At 32.5% G+C, this 18724-nt stretch overlaps 1 long non-coding RNA gene across 1 annotated transcript; it reads left to right on the forward strand.

Annotated features, from left to right (window-relative positions):
* The first annotated feature begins 5958 nt into the window (after nucleotides 1-5958).
* Nucleotides 5959-10742, forward strand: LOC131857956 (uncharacterized). Its single transcript, XR_009358771.1, has 3 exons — nucleotides 5959-6266; nucleotides 10357-10411; nucleotides 10671-10742. It is a non-coding gene; the product is annotated as an uncharacterized LOC131857956 (long non-coding RNA).
* The last annotated feature ends 7982 nt before the right edge of the window (nucleotides 10743-18724 follow it).

The following is an 18724-nucleotide window of genomic DNA, read 5'->3' on the forward strand; positions in this document are numbered from 1 at the left end:
CTCTCTCTCTCTCTCTCTCTCACACACACACACACACACACACACACACACACACACACACACACACGCACACACACACACACACACACACATAGTACCTTGATTTTTTTTTATGCTAAGAGGGTAAATTGCATCCCTTTAGGAGATACTATAAATTATTATTAATACATTGTATTGATCACTATTGAGACTATTAAAAAAGAGAACCAAATCAAGATGATGAAGGATATCACCAAGATGGGGAAAAGACCAAGGGTAGAGATCTTTAGTTATGTTGATAATCTGAATTCTTGAGGAACTGATCAATTGGATAAATGAGATGGAAGAATAATTTGAATATGAAGAAGTTGAAGATCTAGAGTGAGTCAAGTTTGCAAAAACCAAATTGAAGGAACATCTTGTTATTTGGTGCAAAGAAGTTCAATTCGATAGAAAATAGAGAGGAAAGGAGCAAATCACAAAATGGGAGAGGATGGTGGTGAAATCGAAGAATCAATTCATACCTATTTACTATGAGTTGGAAATATTGAAGAAAATTCAAAACTTGAGGTAAATTAGAAATCAATGGAAGACTACATAGAGGATTTCCATAAGATAATCATAATTATAGTGGTAAGGATATTTGGATGTGATAGCAACTAGCCATGGTCTCTATTTCAATTATGGTCATTATGTTTCTCCATAATTATTAATGCATAATTGTCACCATTGGACTGAGTGCTTATGTTTTGGGATATAAATTTGAGGCAGAAATTATGCTTGTATGTGGTAGTTCTAGTGTGGCATCTCTTTGGATGATTTCTTATTGTTGTGCGTTGAAATGATAGAGGATGTTCCTTAATTGTATAATATCTATGTCTTTATTGCTCTTCATATCAACTCAAATACTATTTATGATTTTCATAGAGCATGGTAAGCAATAATTCCTATATGTTCCACCATTTCCCTACTTGACTTACAATTTCAACATTCTCATCATAATTGATCGTTTTTCTATCTCTCAATGACTAATTTCAATATGGAAACTATCCTCCTTCCTTTCTTAATAAGTTGTGTTCCCCTTGTTATTAGCTACTAAATGAGTAGTGGAATCTTTGTACACGACAAAGCCATTTTTAACATGTGAATAGAGACCAAGGTGATCTTTGTTTATTTCATAGTGCAATTACCACTAGGTTGTCACATGTAGTGGATATCAAATGTATCAAAATATAACACATATTATCTTGTTTCAATTTTAGAATTAATTTCAAGGTAGGTCTCATGGAGTTTATTAAAATCTCCAATTCAAAATAGCTATGTCTCTCTTTAAATTTTGTTTATAAATTTAATTTGTATCTTTACTATGCTTTGAGAAAATTAAATGAGATTGTTTTAATGTTTGTGTTAAACTTAATTCTTCTTATAATTCATTTGTATTATTACATATAATTTGGATCTTTTATCATGAAATATAACTTGATATAGGTCAATAAGTGTCCTTATATTCAATTAAATACCTTGTGGTAATTGATAAATACTTGCATTCACAATCAAAATATTTGTTCTATAGATATACTTTGGTAGGAAAACAACAACATCTACGAGTGAACGAACCTCCCCACCCACAAAATTTAAACCTCTAGCCATAAAAGAAGAAATAAATAATTATTGATGATTTAATTGTTGAATGGTAGATGGAATTTATGCTCCATTACAGACCCATGTATAGTGGATATCTAGATATTATTATTTAATTTTGATACTTTATTTCAAATTCAAAAACAATACACATTTTCTAAAACCTCTTATAAGGAAAATTCTACTTATACACATTTTCCGTAGATGGAAAAACAAACTTCACCAACCAATACATGCAATGAGTACTGCTTAAACCCCAAGAATTCCTTCTTTTATATGTTTAAGGGTGACCAATCTTGCTGAAAAGTTTTGATAGATTGAAAAAACACTTATATTAGTAGCAAACGACATTTTTGGTGAATAAACTAGTTTCAAACTTTTCAAAATCGACAATAAATAGATTTGTTTAGAATATTACATAATCACAACTCCATGGCCAATAAGGTTTTCAAAATAATTTTAGTGGATATGAATGAATGAGGGTTTCTAATAATGTTTACTAGTCAAATTGTCAATGAGACTCACTAGTAGTTAACAACATTGAAAAGCACAAAAGAATTAAAATAAAATGGGGCACCATTAATATCATACTTATTTGACCTCCGTTTCTTTTCGGATCTTAGATCTTATGTTGATATTTTGAGAATTTCAATCCACCAATAGATAAAAAGTTCAAAGAATATAAATGCACCACATATTTCAAGATCATATTAGGAGAATGCTTAAGGTTTAATAGAGATGTATAATTGAATTGAATTGAATTTTTTTTTAAAGTGGTTACAGAGTAATTTTGAAATTGTTTTTATTTTTTTTAATAATTTTATATTAGAATGTACCCATAATAATTTAAAATAAAATCTTGAGGTGATATCTTGATTTTTTGGGATATTATTAAATACTTTTGTATAATTCAATTGATTATGTTTAATTTGACTATTTATATGTATTATCTTAATTTATGCATCTATAAATTAAGTCTAACTATAAGATTATATATTTATTCTTATTAAATCCTACAAGTGATCATTTTATTTTTTTTAGTAAATAAATTGCTAGCTAGGCCAGATCCCATTATATTAATTTGAATAAAATTTATAGAGTCCATATATCATAAGTCTTGCAAAACAAGAAAAAGTTCCCAACAATACAAAGTTGAAACTATTATCAACCAAACCCCAACTGGACATTCACAAGTGAAAACCATTGCATCTTAAACATAAACCTAACATCCTATAACAGATATTATCTTACCTCTGTCAAAATCTTGAAGTCATCCATTTATCGCCTCAACCATATTGCTTGGAAGAATATCATTTGCTTGCATTTCCCACTTAGGCCCCTCCAATTGGACATATGATTTTATCAATTCAGGGTCTTCATTCATCTCAATCTACATCTAATTCATAAAAACTTCACTCCTCTACTCGCCACATGCCAATTATCTTCATACTTCTCCTCATCTTCAATTAGGACTAAAGGGAATTTGGGGACATTGAGATGCATTTTGTAGAAAATCTGTTGGCATGGGAATACGATTTTGAGCATCTATATTCATTAACACATCTTCAATGCCCTCTAGAACCCGACCTTTGAAGACCCTCTCACATAACAATCTTATCTTTTCTTTGCTAAATCCCAAGTCTAGAGAAATCACTAGAAATGTGGATAATATATCTATGGACTTGATATTTATGATCTGCAGATAAAAACTCATCTCCCAAAATGACCCTCACTATATGAAGAACTAATGGGTAATTATGCCTCATGATGGCTTTTATCTTTTTGTCCCCTACCTCCCCTAGAGAATCCATTTGTCTTTTGGTTGAAGTCATTCTAATAAAGGTCTCCATTTCTCTACTCTGTAATGTTTGACTTAGCAACTATGTTTCACCCTCCTAATTTCTCTTGGTTTGTTACTAGAAAGCTCTAGCTCTTTTCAAGTTAGAATTTGGATTTTAAATACCCACTCGAGTCCATTTAGTTCATTTGTTTTATTTTAATCCCTTTTTCCACCAAATGAATTAGGAGTGGTATTTCAATAATGATTTTTGTTTTCGTAGGTATCATCTCCTCCTTAGACTATTGATGCCATTCCCTTAGACTCTAATAAAAATAATGTCCACTACAAACATTTTGTTGATGTAAGTCATGGTAATCAAATTGATGCCATGTTTTCTAGAAATTGATGAAAGAGTACATAGAGGATTTCCATAAGATGATCATAAGAATTGTGGTATGGATAGTTGGATGTGATAGCAACTAGCCACGGTCTCTATTTCAGCTATGGCCATTGTTTCTCCATAATTATTAATGCATAATTGTCACCATTGGATTGAGTGCTTATGTTTTCGGATATAAATTTGAGACAAAAATTATGCTTGTATGTGATAGTCCTAGTGTGGCATTCTCTTTGGATGATTTCTTATCATTGTGCATTGAAATGATAGAGGATGTTCTTTAATTGTATAATATATGTGTCTCTATTTCTCTTCATATCAACTCAAATACTATTTATGATTTGCGTAGAGCATGGTAAGCAATAATTCCTATATGTTCCACCATTTCCCTACTCGTCTTACAATTTCAACATTCTCATCAAAATTGATCATGTTTCTATCTTTCAATGATTAATTTCAATATGGAAACTATCCTCCTTCCTTGCTTGATAAGTTGCGTTCCCCTTGTTATTAGCTACTAAATGAGTAGTGGAATCTTTGTACATGACAGCCATTTTTAACATGTGAATAGAGACCAAGGTCATCTTTGTTTATTCCATAGTACAGTTACCACTACGTTGTCACATGTAGTGGATATCAAATGTATCAAAATATAACACATATTATTTTGTTTCAATTTTAGAATTAATTTCAAGGTAGGTCTCATGGATTTTATTAAAATCTCCAATTCCAAATAGCTATGTCTCTCTTTAAATTTTGTCTATAAATTTAATTCGTATCTTTACTATGCTTTGAGAAAATTAAATGAGATTGTTTTAATGTTTGTGTTAAACTTAATTCTTCTTACAATTCATTTGTATTATTACATATAATTTGGGTCATTTATCATGAAATATAACTTGATATAGGTCAATAAGTGACCTTATATTCAATTAAATACCTTGTGATACTTGATAAATACTTGCATTCACAATCAAAATCTTTGTTCTATAGATATAATCTGGTAGGAAAACAACAACATCTACGAGTGAACGAACCTCCCCTCCCACAAAATTTAAACCTCTAGCCATAAAAGAAGGAATAAATAATTATTGATGATTTAATTGTTGAATGGTAGATGACATTTATGCTCCATTAAGGACCCATGTATAGTGGTTATCTAGATATTATTATTTAATTTTGATACTTTATTTCAAATTAGAAGACAATACACATTTTCTAAAACCTCTTATAAGGATTTTTTTATAATTCATATGTTAAGTGTCACATCTAAACATTTTTTTCACCAAACACACCCTTCACACCAAACCATAAGGTACCAAAATTCATTTTTGTATGCATCACTACATATAGGTAAAATGCATGCATTTAAAAAAGAAAATCAAGAAACTCTTGCATGTCATAATAAAGAAGTTGAATGGACTAATGTATGCGTTAGCATTGAGTGAGTGTGTTGAGAATGAGAAAGTATCTATTAGGCCATTAATAATAATTCTTAGTTAAAAAAAGACCCCAATCATAAAATACCACACATGGTTGAACGAAACTCATAACCTTGCCAAGATTTACTAAGAAAATATAAAATTCTCTTATCAATCAATCTATCATGAATGTAACAACAAGCAATAACACCCTAATAATTGATATTTCCAAAAAGATTGCAATCAATGATGAACTCCAAGGCGAAAATTCTATTTATACACTTGGAAGTCATTGACAAATCTTGTAGGCATTTCTATACACATTGGACCATGTTGGAAATGTGAGGTTTTGATGAGTAGAAGAAACAAGAAACTGAGTTTAGGTAGAAGGAGAAAAATAAACCTATGTTTTCAAATCTTTAAATGATAGAGAAAAGTATAGCAAGACCTAAATTACATTTACTTAAAAAATTAAAAAATATAAATTTTAATCAAATCTTATAAGTATGCTAAAAACTATTTATTTGTTTAACTTAGATACCAATCACTTAGTTCCTAATTAAAGAAACCTAAAGTATTAATTAATTAATTTAAATTTGTTTAAATTAATGAAAATTTCAAAATAGCCGTTGAAAGGAGAATGGGAGCGGCATTTCAAATTAAGATTGTTTTTAAATTTGAAATTCTGTTAAGACATTGTTTTTAAATTTCACATTCCGTTAAGAAAGTCCTTCATTCCATGCCTGATGTGTCAGAGTTCTAAGTTTTGTTCTCTTTGTTTTTGTGATTGTCAAATGTTTTGTTCTTTCTCTCCATTCAATTTTTTTTTGCTCAGGTGTTTGTTTTATTTGGTGGTTTGGTGGTGTACAGCGTGCACGCTGGTTTTTCTGTCCATCTTATTTTCAGGTGTTTGTTTTGTTTGGTGGTGTTCAGTGTTTTTTCAAATTTTTTGTTTGTTTTAGTGTTAATTTTTGTGGCAGAGCAGAGGAAGAGACAGAACAGAGGAAGAGGCAGAGGCAGAGCAACCAAGGGCAATTTCTTCTTCCAGGTACTGCAATTCAATTTCATCAATTCAAATAAAATTATCTGCTGTCACCACTTGTGCAATGCTATTAAGTTAGGTTGTTTGCAGATTTTCTCCCTCACGATGCTATTAAATCAGTTTTTGCCCTTTTAAGGGCATTAGCTTTTTTCGATTTCTCTTCTTCTATTTTTCTCCAGAGGGCAGTAATAGCACAGGTTTCATCTCTGTGTCGGCCTCTCTGCCTAACCAACCCCAATATATGTTATCTATCCAAATTTTTCTTCCATCATCAATTCAAATCAAATGCTGCGATATTTTCATATTTTCTGTAATATTTACTTCTTATTTTTTGTGAGATTAATCATGGGTTTTGCTTGATAAGATTAGTTTAATGGTTGAAATAATGTTTATCTCATTTTGCTTGTATGCATATGTTTTCCCTAGATTTCAGTTTTAGATATACCCTGCATCTTTAAGAGAGTGGGTGCTTTTGATGCTTCCACTTCGTGCTGTACAAAGTCTACCAAAGTGCAAATGTGCTTGTGCAGAGGTGCATTTAACTTTTCATATTCAAACATGGGTAATGAGCTTTTAGTGTAAAACTTATACATAAGAATTTCTGGGGAAATATTCGCAGCTACTTGTGTTTGGTAATTCATTAGCGTTTGGAAATATCTATGCATTTTACATTTGAATGTTCCTAAAGACATCGTTAGGAATAATCTTCAAAATTGTTTACATCTTCTTTTCCCTGCAAATCAGTCATGAGCAAATTAGTTATAATGCCTGAAAAAGCTTTAACTTTGGATGGGGTTTAACCTATTTTAAGTTAATTTATTATGTCTATTAATCTAATTTTGGTTCATGCACAATTAGTTCTGTTAACCTATAATGGGTTGTAGCCTTTTGATTGAGGCACTAGTTCAGTTAGTGTGGCACAAAAATCTCAGGAGGATGATATGTCTCATACTAATGAAGGTCAACAGTCTATGAAATGTAGATATAATCTTCTGGATAAAACTCTGTGAATATTTTTATTCGATGTTTGGAGAGAATGATTCAAAACATTGAATAAAAATATTCACACAATTTTATCCAAAAATCTGTACGAAGTCTAAGTCTACATCTCTCATTCTGCCGTTCCTTTAAAATATGTAATCAACAAAACAACACTTGCAGAGGAAGTCACAAAAGCTAGTAATGGTATCTACGAGTTTCCTGTATTACACTTACATTACATATGGGCTTATAAGGTGGTGTTTCTCTCTTTTGAAGCAGCCAGTCCCAATCAACATGTTCAAAGAAAGGATGTGACTTAATGTCCCTCACTCCTCCTTTCAGACATCCAATCCTGATCACATTTTAATGCTGTCAAACTTGATATGGAACCAAGAATTACATCATAAAATGCAAAATGCAAAGAAGCCTAGCCTGATAATTAAGCACAACATTAATCACAAACTTTGGTCTAGAACTAGTTCATGTTTTAAAAATTAAAGAAACATGGTAGGTTATCTCTTTCCAAAACCTTTTAGTGAGATCTGCAGTCAAGAGTTTGTTGATTAAGTCTCTTGCACTGTACAATCCAAAATGTAAAAGCAAAAATAAATTATGATATATTGCAAGACTAATATATATCAGACATCTAGTTTCCCGCAGTTAAAAGCGGGAGAAGTAAAATGATGATGAATCAGAGTTTAATCTAAATTATTGAGACAAAAAAATGAAAGGATCTCTTGCTTATAGGAGAAATGGGTTGGGAAACGAAGCTTGCATTTCAATATCTTCTGGTAGGTACCGAATGTATCTACCATCATCCAACCACGAAAAATCAGTTAAAAACTATCACAAAAACATGAAAAATCAGTCTTGAAAAACCTACAGCCTTTAATGGAGTAAATCCTGCAAACCAACCACTGTCCTGAAATGGAGTAAATCCTGCAAGCATTTCATACGCGAACACCAAATGTCCACCTGCAAATCATATCCTGTTAAGAATCAATCATTATTCAAGGTAGCACTTAAAATATTACCAGTCAACAGGTTTGCCATGGCCATTATTCAAGAGAATTTCAGGTGCCAAGTAGTCTGGTGTTCTTAAGATGCTCAATACAAAATAAAATCAGATATTGAATGTCTTTGAACATCTCAATACCAATGAAGTTTATGAATTTGAGTGTGTAAGTATCAATTTCATAACTTTTTTGAGATCATGTTCTATAATACATCATCAGAGTATTATTGAACTATGTAGGAAATTGTTTTTTTTATGAATGTTTAGTGTTAAAGTGAGTTATATTTAAAAATGCATTATTCTACCGTACAAATGCCCTCACCACATAGAGTAAAAGATCTTTTGTCAACCACTTTAGCAAAATCAAAATCTGCAACAAAATATCCATATTTTCTTATGTTTGACATATTGAAAGACATCCTTAGGAATACTCATGATGCAGATAGGAAGTCTCTTTTTCCTTTGTTATACATTCATTTGTGCATACCCTGTCGTCCTGGTTCTAGTATGATGCTGAAACTGTTCTTTAGCTTTTTTTTATTTGAGATAAATAATAATAAGCCATTGGTATTTTCATGACATTGTCACAGGATAAATCAGGGATCTTGATTATGCCTTATTGCCACATAAGACTGTGTGCAATATACCTTTTGTTTAGTGCCTCTTTAGACATGTTTGCCACTTCCTTTGACTTCATATAATCTTGTGATTATAACTATTCCTCATGTTAAGAAATGGTACATCTTGATACCATGCTCTATAATATCTCCTCAGAAGGCAATATTTATCCCTCTAATTTCAGCAGTGTCAATAAAATTTATTATCTCCTTAACAGCTGTGTAAATGGTTTTCCACCAATACTATTTTCAAAAAGTTTGATGATGGTAAGGTTTGCTCTTCTGTTTAACAAGTTGTGTTTCTGTCCTGATCTCCTGCATTGCTAGTTTTCAGTTCAAATATGTGGCTGAATAAATCCTCATTGATATTTACAGAATCTGCCACCTGGATATCCCATTCTTTGTATCAATTTCACTCCAACATGATTGTTTTACTTACTATGTAAAACTCCAAAATACCATACTATCAGTTGTGATTTGGGCATCACATGTTTCCGTTTTGTCATTCTTTTTTAATTCTTTAACACTCTTTGTAATTGAGCTATTGTGCCGCAAACTTTAAAAATAGTCAAATATTTATCATCTTTTTGCTTTCGTTCTTAAATTTTGTGATTTGTCATTCTTTTTTAATTCTTTAACACTCTTTGTAATTTATCATGTTTCCAGTTGCTTTTAATGGAATTTTCATGTTCTGGCTTGACTGAAGTAAATATTGCTAAAGTGGCATCACCGAAGGTTGTAAGGGACTGTTCTAGTACAGTTGGGCTCTCAGAAATATAACTCACATACCAGAAATAATGGGGACCTTGATCCGTGTTGATGTTGCACTATCCTTAGAATTCTTAGCCACTAAACTTCAATGGTGGCCTTACTTATAACTTTTGAAAAGTTATTGCCTACTTAACAGTCCCACATTGCCTACTTAACTTTTGATGCTTTCACTGCAACATTGTAGGCATGTGGCCTTTCTTTGACATCTGTCTTTGAAACATCATGGGTTGTTCATGGCAGTAGAGTGCTTTGTTTGTCTTCAAATTGGCTTATAAAGGTTGTCACTGTTCCATATCGTTGTTATTTATAAAACTTTGATGAATGCCATAAATGTTGATATCACTGTTATTATGAGGTCTGGTCCAGACATTTTTTGGTCTGTTCTATCTTGATGAATATTTTCAGTATAAAATCAAATCACTATGACCACTGAGGGCTGCTACATGGGCTGTCAAATCAGTATCAAGCACTTGAAATCCACTATTTCCTTCTAAGCACTCCGTGATTGTAAGCAAAACGAAATATGAAAATAAAACATGTAGAAACAGTGAATGCCCTCCTTGATCTCTATCAAATTTGTCTTTTGATCTTTGATACCATTATTTGACTGAAAATAGAGACATGTATTGTGTTGTCTCTCTTTTATGAGCATGTGTTGTGTTATTAGATCAGTCATGTAAAATTCAAGCGTCAATCTCTGGAATTTTTGTAGGTACAAAAGGAAGGACGTTTTTCAGACATTGGATGTTGGATGTGGTCAAATGAAGGTATGCATTTCATTGCATTTTTTTTTGAAAAGAAATGAATTGTAAAAAAAATAAGACTGATAGGATGAAAGCAGTCCTCGTTTTGTGGAAGAAGTGCTTTCCTTGTTTTTCTGATGACACTGTATGTTCTTTATACTTGTTCTTCAGAAAAAAAATTAGAATAATTTTGAGTATCAAATACTGAATGATTTTTTTTGTTTTTCGTAAAGATGGGGAAGATAGATGATGGCTTATATAATGATTTCATGATAAAATGCAGGAATAAGGAGCTGGTGGATTATAGAAAACTGGATGCCCATTCTCATCATTTCAAGGGTAGCAGTTTAAGGCATGCAAATTGCTTTCCGTCACTGTTTATGTATAGTTGTTGCCTGAAACATTTTCATTCTGAAATTTAAGTAACAATTGTACTATTGTTTTGAAATGAGCACTGTAGGGGCACGGAGAGTTAAGAACGTATGCATCATATTTTGAAATGATTTCTGAAGTGTTTTATATCCAATATTTCATAGAGTTTCTCTTGGGTATAATCTATTTATTATTTGTATTTGTTTATGTTTTCAAAGATAGACTCAAGTTCACAGTATGTTGCAGGCAAAAACAAATTACATGTTGCTTTTGGAACAGGTGGATTGAAGGCCACTCTCCCGAGTTCCCAACAATGGGTGTCAGTTTGACAACAAGAAGTAGTAAGGGATGTGATTAGATCATCTCTTTAGTAACATTTTGGTCAAGGGTATTGACGTAATGGCATTGTAACATGGTCAAGGTATTGACCCAATAGCATTGTAATATGTAAAAAAATAATGATTAATAAAAAAAATTATTGGAAGGGGATGAAAAACCCTTCCAAAGACCAAAGGGAATAGCCAATGGTCATGGTTATTCCTTAAGGTCATGTGTTTGTGTGGCAACTTAAAGAATGGTCCGTAGGCCAATGCCATTCTTTAAGATCTATTTCTCGTTTTCTTTACATTTTTTACTTATCTTGATTAATTTTTAATTTTTATTTCAAAATTTTTTAATTTTAATCTCAACATTAAAGTTAGAAAACACAAATTTGAAAATTATGAATCACAATACAAATCCCCCTTCATAGTTCAAAAAGGATAATTATAAATTGCCCTTTTTAAAATATAATTTACTCGCTTTATAAATGAAGTTAACTCTACATAACCATCCACATAAGCATGTCACCATAATTATAAAATGTGTATTTTGACTTGTCACATGCTAACATATGTGCCTATGTGCTCATCACCAAAGGCATTGCCCTATTCAATCATCACATTTAAACATTATTTGCATAACTAGTTGCTTTTAGAGATTTTAATAATTTGTAAGTTTTATTAATGCACCGCAACAAATCATAAAATATGACCACTCGATATTTAATCTAGTCATTATAATCATCACATTTAAAGTTATGTAAATAGTTTGTATTATAAATAAAATACAATGTATGTATTTTTGTTGTTTTTTGTGGTATTGTGTTGTGACATTGTGTTGTGTTGTTTTGTGTGGTGTTGTCTTGTGGTTGTCTTAGGTCAATTAGGCTTAGGTCAATTAGGGGAGGCCATACAAGCTTCCACCTTCACGTGGTTGGCCTTGCTAGTAGAGAATGTTTTAATAAATATTATTGAAACTAAGAGAAGCTTATTTGTAAATATTTTAATTTAAAATAAATCATATTTTATAAATTCAAGGTAGTTAATTGCATGTTGAAATTCTCTGAGTAAAAAGAAATTTGTGATTGCAAAGGCAAAATAAATAATATTTTTTAAACTAGAAACATATATTTCTAAATAATGTTTTCCATATGATAAAATATTGTGTTTCCTTAAATTGTTTGGTATTGTTATGGAGCTTGTTTTAAACAAAGTATAATAATCTTAAGCCCAACCCTAAGCCTAACTATGTCTCTAAACCATACCTTAATACTAAGCATTATTAGGGTTTATGATTATTATAAGGGTTTAGGGTTAAGGTTAGGATTTAGGGTTATGGTTTAGGGTTTATGGTTAAGGTTTATATCATGGTTAGTTAGGGTTTAGAGGTTTAGGGTTAGGGTTTAGACTTTTAGGGTTTAGAGTTTTAGGGTTTAGGGAGGGTTAGGGTTTAGGGTTTTGAGTTAGGGTTTAGGGTTTTGAGTTAGGGTTTATGGTTTTGAGTTAGGGTTTACATATAGAGTATAGGGTTTAGGCTTAGGGATTAGAGTTTATAGTTAGGGCTGTGTTTATGGTTTAGTGTTATGGTTATGTAGGGTTTAGGGTTAGGGTTTAGAGTTTTAGGGTTTAGTTAGAGTTTTAGGGTTTATGGTTGAGGGTTATGGTTATGTGAGGTTTAGAGTTTTAGGCTTAGGGTTTACATATAGGGTTTAGGGTAGGGTTAGAGTTTAGGGTTTAGAGTTTTAGGGTTTAGGGTTAGGGTTATAGTTTTAGAGTTTAGGGTAGGGTTAGAGTTTAGGGTTTAGAGTTTTAGGGCTTAGGGTTAGGGTTATAGTTTTAGAGTTTAGGGTTCAAGGTTCATATTTTAGGGTTTATGGTTAGGGTTTACATATAGGGTATAGGGTATAGGGTATAGGGTTTAGGGTTAGGGTTTTAGAGTTGAGAGTTAAGGTTTAGGGTTTTAGGGTCAGGGTTAGAGTTTACATTTATTTTTAGGGTTAGAGTATAGAGTTTTAGGGTTTAGGGTTGAGGGTTAGGGTTTAGAGTAGAGATAGGGTTTACATCATCATTAGGGTTTAGGGTTAGGGTTTAAGGTTTAGGGTGTAGAGTTTTAGGGTTTAGGGTTTACATTTATGTTTAGGGGTTAGGGTTAGGGCTAGGGTTTAGAGTTTTAGGGTGAGGGTTAGGGTTTAGGGTTTAAGGTTTAGAGTTTTACAGTCAAGGGTTTAGAGTTTAAGGGTTTAGGGTTAGGGTTTAGAGTTTTAAGATTAGGGTTTAGGGTTAGGGTTTGGGGTTCAGGGTTAGGGTTTCAAGTTTGGTAGGGTTTAGGGTAAGGGTTTAGAGTTTTAGGGTTAGGGTACAATTTTAGGTTTTAGGGTTAGGGTTTGGAGTTTTAAGAGGAGGGTTAAGGTTTAGGGCCAAGTTAATGTGCTTTTTAGCATTTAGGGTTAGGGTTAGGGTTTAGGGTTGAGGATAGGGTTTACATATAGGGTTAGGATAGGGTTAGGGTTTAGAGTTTAGGGTAAACCATGATGTAAACCCTAACCCCAATCATTAACCCTAAACCCTAACCCTAACCTAACCCTATATGTAAACACTATCCTCAACCCTAAACCCTAAAACTCTAAATCCTAAACATAAACCCTACCCTAAACTCAAAACCCTAACCCTAAAAGCTACATAAATTATAACCCTGAATTATAAACCCTAAACCCTAACCCTCACCTTAAAACTCTAAATCCTAACCCTAAACCCTAAACACAAACTCTACCCTAAACCCTAAACCCTAAACCCTAAAATCTAAATACTAACCCTAACCCTAACCCTAAATTCTAAAACTCTATATCCTAACCCTAAACCCTAAAAATAAATGTAAACTTTAACCCTAAACCCTAACCCTCAACCCTAAAACTTTAAACCCTAACCCTCACCCTAAACCCTAAAAATATAATATCTAACCCTAACCTTATATATAAACCCTAATCCTAAATTCTAAACCCTAACCCTCACCCTAAATTCTAGAAATCTAAACCCTACCCTAACCCTATGCCCTAAACCCTAAAACCTAAGCTTAAACCCTAAAAAATTGAACCCTTACCCTAAAAATCTAAATCCTAACCCTAACCCTAAACCCTAGAACTCTATACCCTAATCCTAAACATCAATGTAAACTCTAACCTTGATCCTAATCCTTAAACCCTAACTAAGATTAAGTTGAGTTTTAGGGTTAAGCTTAGTGCTTAGGGTTTAGGGTTAGGGTTTAGTGTTTACGGTTAGGGGGTTTAGTGTTTATGGTTAGGGTTTATAATTTTAGGGCTAAGGTTAGGATTTAGGGTTTAGGGTTTACATCATGCATCATGGTTAGGGTACGGTTAGGGTTTAGAGTTTTAGGGTTAAAGGTTCGTGGTTAGGTTTAAGGTTTAGGGTAGGGCTTAGGGTTTAGGTTTAGGTTTAGGGTTGATGACAAAATTGGAAACCCTAACCCTACCCTAAACTCTAAACAATAACCCTAAAATTCTAAACCATAACAACCCTAAAATCTAAACCTTAAAACTCTAAACTCTAAACCTAAATCCTAGATATAAACCCTAACTACCCTAAACCCCCAATCAAGATGTAAACCCTAATCATAACCCTCAACCCTAAACCCTAAACCCTATCCCTAACCATGACATAACCCTCAACCCTAACCCTTAACACTCTCCTTAACCCTAAACCTTAAATGTAAACCTTAACCCTAAATCATAAACCCTAAAATTCTGAATCGTAACCCTAACCCTAACCCAAAAACCTAAATTTATAAACCTTAATACTCTATACCTTAACCCTAATTGTAACCCTAAATCCCATACTTTAATAAATATTCTTGAAACTAAGAGAAGCTTATTTGTAAATATTTTAATTTAAAATAAATCGTATTTTATAAAGTCAACGTAGTTAATTGCATGTTGAAATTCTCTAAGTAAAAAGAAATTTGTGATTGCAAAGGCAAAATAAATAATATTTTTTAAACTAGAAACATATATTTCTAAATAATGTTTTTTATATGTTAAAATATTGTGTTTCCTTAAATTGTTTGGTATTGTTATGGAGCTTCTTTTAAACAAAGTATAATAATCTTAACCCCAACCCTAAGCCTAACTATGTCTCTAAACCACACCTTAATACTAAGCATTATTAGGGTTTAAATCCAATCTTAACTCTAACCCTAACTCGTTTAGGTTTAAGATATAGCTTTATGATTATTATTAGGGTTTAGGGTTAAGGTTAGGATTTAGGGTTATGGTTTAGGGTTTATGGTTAAGGTTTACATCATGGTTAGATAGGGTTTAGAGTTTTAGGGTTTAGGGTAAGGGTTTGGAGTTTATGGTTAAGGTTAGGGTTTAGGGTTTACATATAGAGTATAGGGTTTAGGCTTAGGGTTTAGATTTTACAGTTAGGGTTGTGTTTAGGGTTTAATGTTATGATTATGTAGGGTTTAGGGTTAGGGTTTAGAGTTTTAGGGTTTAGGGTTTAGGTTAGGGTTTACATATAGGGTTTAGGGTTTAGAATAGGATTAGGGTTAGGACTTAGAGTTTTAGGGTTCAGGATTAGGGTTAGTATTTACGGCATGGTTAGGGTTTAGAGTTTTAGGGTTTATGGTTGAGGGTTATTGTTATGTAGGGTTTAGGGTTAGGGTTAAGGTTAGGGTTTAGGGTTTAGTGTTTTAGGGTTTAGGGTTTAGGTTCAGGGTTTAGAGTTTTAGGGTTTAGGGTTCTGAGTTAAATTTTAGGGTTTAGGGTTTATGGTATACATTTATGTTTAGGGGTTAGGATTAGGGTTAGGGTTTAGAGTTTTAGGGTGAGGGTTAGGGTTTAGACTTTTAGGGTTCAGGGTTTATAGTTCAGGCTTAGGGTTTCAAGTTTAGGGTAGGGTTTAGGGTTAGGATATAGTTTTAGGGTTTAGGGTTAGGGTTTAGAGTTTTAGTATGAGGGTTAGGGTTTAGGGTTTAGGATTAGGGTTTAGAGTTTTAGTATGAGGGTTATGGTTTAGGGTTTAGGGTTGGGTTAATGTTGACACTTTTTAACATTTAGGGTTAGGGTTAGGGTTTAAGGGCTAGGATAGGGTTTACATATAGGGTTAGGGTTAGGGTTTAGAGTTTAGGGTAAACCATGATGTAAACCCTAATCATAACCATAAACCCTAATCCCAATCATAAATCCTAAACCCTAACCCTATATGTAAACCCTATCCTCAACCCTAACCCTAACCCTAAATGCTAAAAAGCCTAAACATTAACCCAACCCTAAATCCTAAACATAAACCCTACCCTTAACTCAAAACCTTAAAGCTAAATGCTACATAAACTATAACCCTGAATCATAAACCCTAAACCCTAACCCTCACCCTAAAACTCTAAACCCTAACCTTAAATCCTAAACAAAAAATCTACCCTAAACCCTAAACCATAAATTTTAGGCTGAGGGTTAGGGTTTAGGGTTGGGCTAATGTTTACACTTTTTAGCATTTAGGGTTAGGGTTAGGGTTAGGGTTTAGGGTTTAGGGTTTACAACCCCTTACAGCCTTTGGTGATGCCACTTTAGCAACATTCACTTCAGTCAAGCCAGAACATGAAAATTCCATTAAAAGAATTTTGAAACACTATCACTACGATCCCCACTCTTTATTTTCCTCTTCCACCCTCTTTGTTACACTCAATGGTGAAACCATTATAAACCAACTCAAGCTCCTATTGTGGGTAAATAATGTAAAGTATTTAGATTCCCTATTCTACAATTGTATTATATAATACACACTCTTAATTACTTTTTAAATAAATGAAAGTCCAGACCTTGTTATGCTTAACTTGTAGATGTTGTTGTTTTCCTACCAAAGTATATCTATAGAACAAAGATTCAAATTGTGAATGCAAGTATATATCAAGTACCACAAGGTGTTAAATTGAAGATAAGGACATTGATTGGCCTATATCAAGTTATATTTCATGATTAAAGACCCAAATTATATGTAATAATACAAATGATTTATAAGAAGAAATAAGTTCAACACAAACATTAAAACAATCTCGTTGAATTTTCTCAAAGCATAGTAAAGATATGGATTAATTTTATAGTCAAAATTTAAAGAGAGACGTAGCTATTTGACATTGGAGATTTTAATGAAGTCCATGAGACCTATCCTGAAATTAATTCTAAAATTGAAACAATATAATATGTGATATATTTTGATAGATTTGATATCCACTACATGTGATAGCCAAGTGGTAATTGCACTATGAAATAAACAACTTATTGAGCTTGGTCTCTATTCACATGTTAAAAATGGCTTCGCTGTGTACAAAAGATTCCACTACTCATTTAGCAACTAATAATAAGGGGAACACTAAATCAAGCAAGTGAGGAGAATAGTTTCCATATTGAAATTAATCATTGAAAGATGTAAATGTGATTAGTCCTAATGAGAATGTTGAAATTGTAAGTTGAGTAGGGAAATGGTAGAACATATAAGAATTATTGCTTACCATGCTCTATGCAAATCATAAATATTATTTGAGTTGATATGATTAGTATGTGATGGATCTAACAAGGGAAAGGATTGCCACTTAATCCAAATGTGGGTTTTTTACTTACCTATTTTCTATGTAAATTGAAACATTTATGCCATGCCTTGAAGTTATTAGATAATTCGTTACAAATGAGTGAAAGGAAAAACAAGAGAGTAGTTTAAAGCATTCATGTGATTGAAGAGCAATAGAGACATAGATATTATACAATTAAAGAACATCCTCTATCACTTCAATGCACAAAGATAAAAAAATCATCCAAAGAGAATGCCACACTAGAATTATCACATGCAAGCATAATTTTTGCCTCAAATTGATATCTTAAAACATAAACACTCAATATAATGGTGACAATTATGCATCAATAATTATGGAGAAATAATCACCATAGCTGAAATAGAAACCATGACTAGTTACTATTACATCCAACTAGATCCATACCCCAGCTCTTATGATCATCTTCTGGAAATCCTCTATGTACTCTTTCATTGATTTCTAATTTACCTCAAGTTTTGAAGTTTCTTTAGTATTTCCAACTTATAGTAAATAGGTATGAATTGATTCTTCAATATTACCACCATCCTCTCCCATTTTGTGATTTGCTCCTTTCCTCTCAGTTTCCTCTCCAATTGAACTTATTTCCACCAAATAGCAACATTCCCCTTTCAATTTGGTTTTTGCAAACTTGGCTCACTCCAAATCTTCTTCTTCTTCATATTCAAATTATTCCTCCATCTCATTTATCCAATTGATTAGTTCCTCCAAAATCAAACTATCAACATAACTAAAGATCTCTATCCTTGGTCTTTTTCCAATCTTTGTGATAGCCTTCATCATCTTGATCTGGTTTGACTTCTTGTTTTCATGGTTATCTCCATTCTACTTGGGGATCCTCAACTCCTCATCATCAGTCTCCTCTTCTCATCTAGTGTTAGGCCCTTCCACCTATGTTCAACAACATCTAACCAACTCTTTACTTCCCTCATTATGTCCATGATTTCCTCTACTCTTTCGATGAAATTGGCCAATATAGGCATCCTCCTCGATGAAATATTCCCTTCATATCTAGTGCAACTACCTCAT

This window comes from Cryptomeria japonica, chromosome 8 (assembly GCF_030272615.1).
Source record: "Cryptomeria japonica chromosome 8, Sugi_1.0, whole genome shotgun sequence".
In the NCBI taxonomy this organism is placed as follows: Eukaryota; Viridiplantae; Streptophyta; class Pinopsida; order Cupressales; family Cupressaceae; genus Cryptomeria; species Cryptomeria japonica.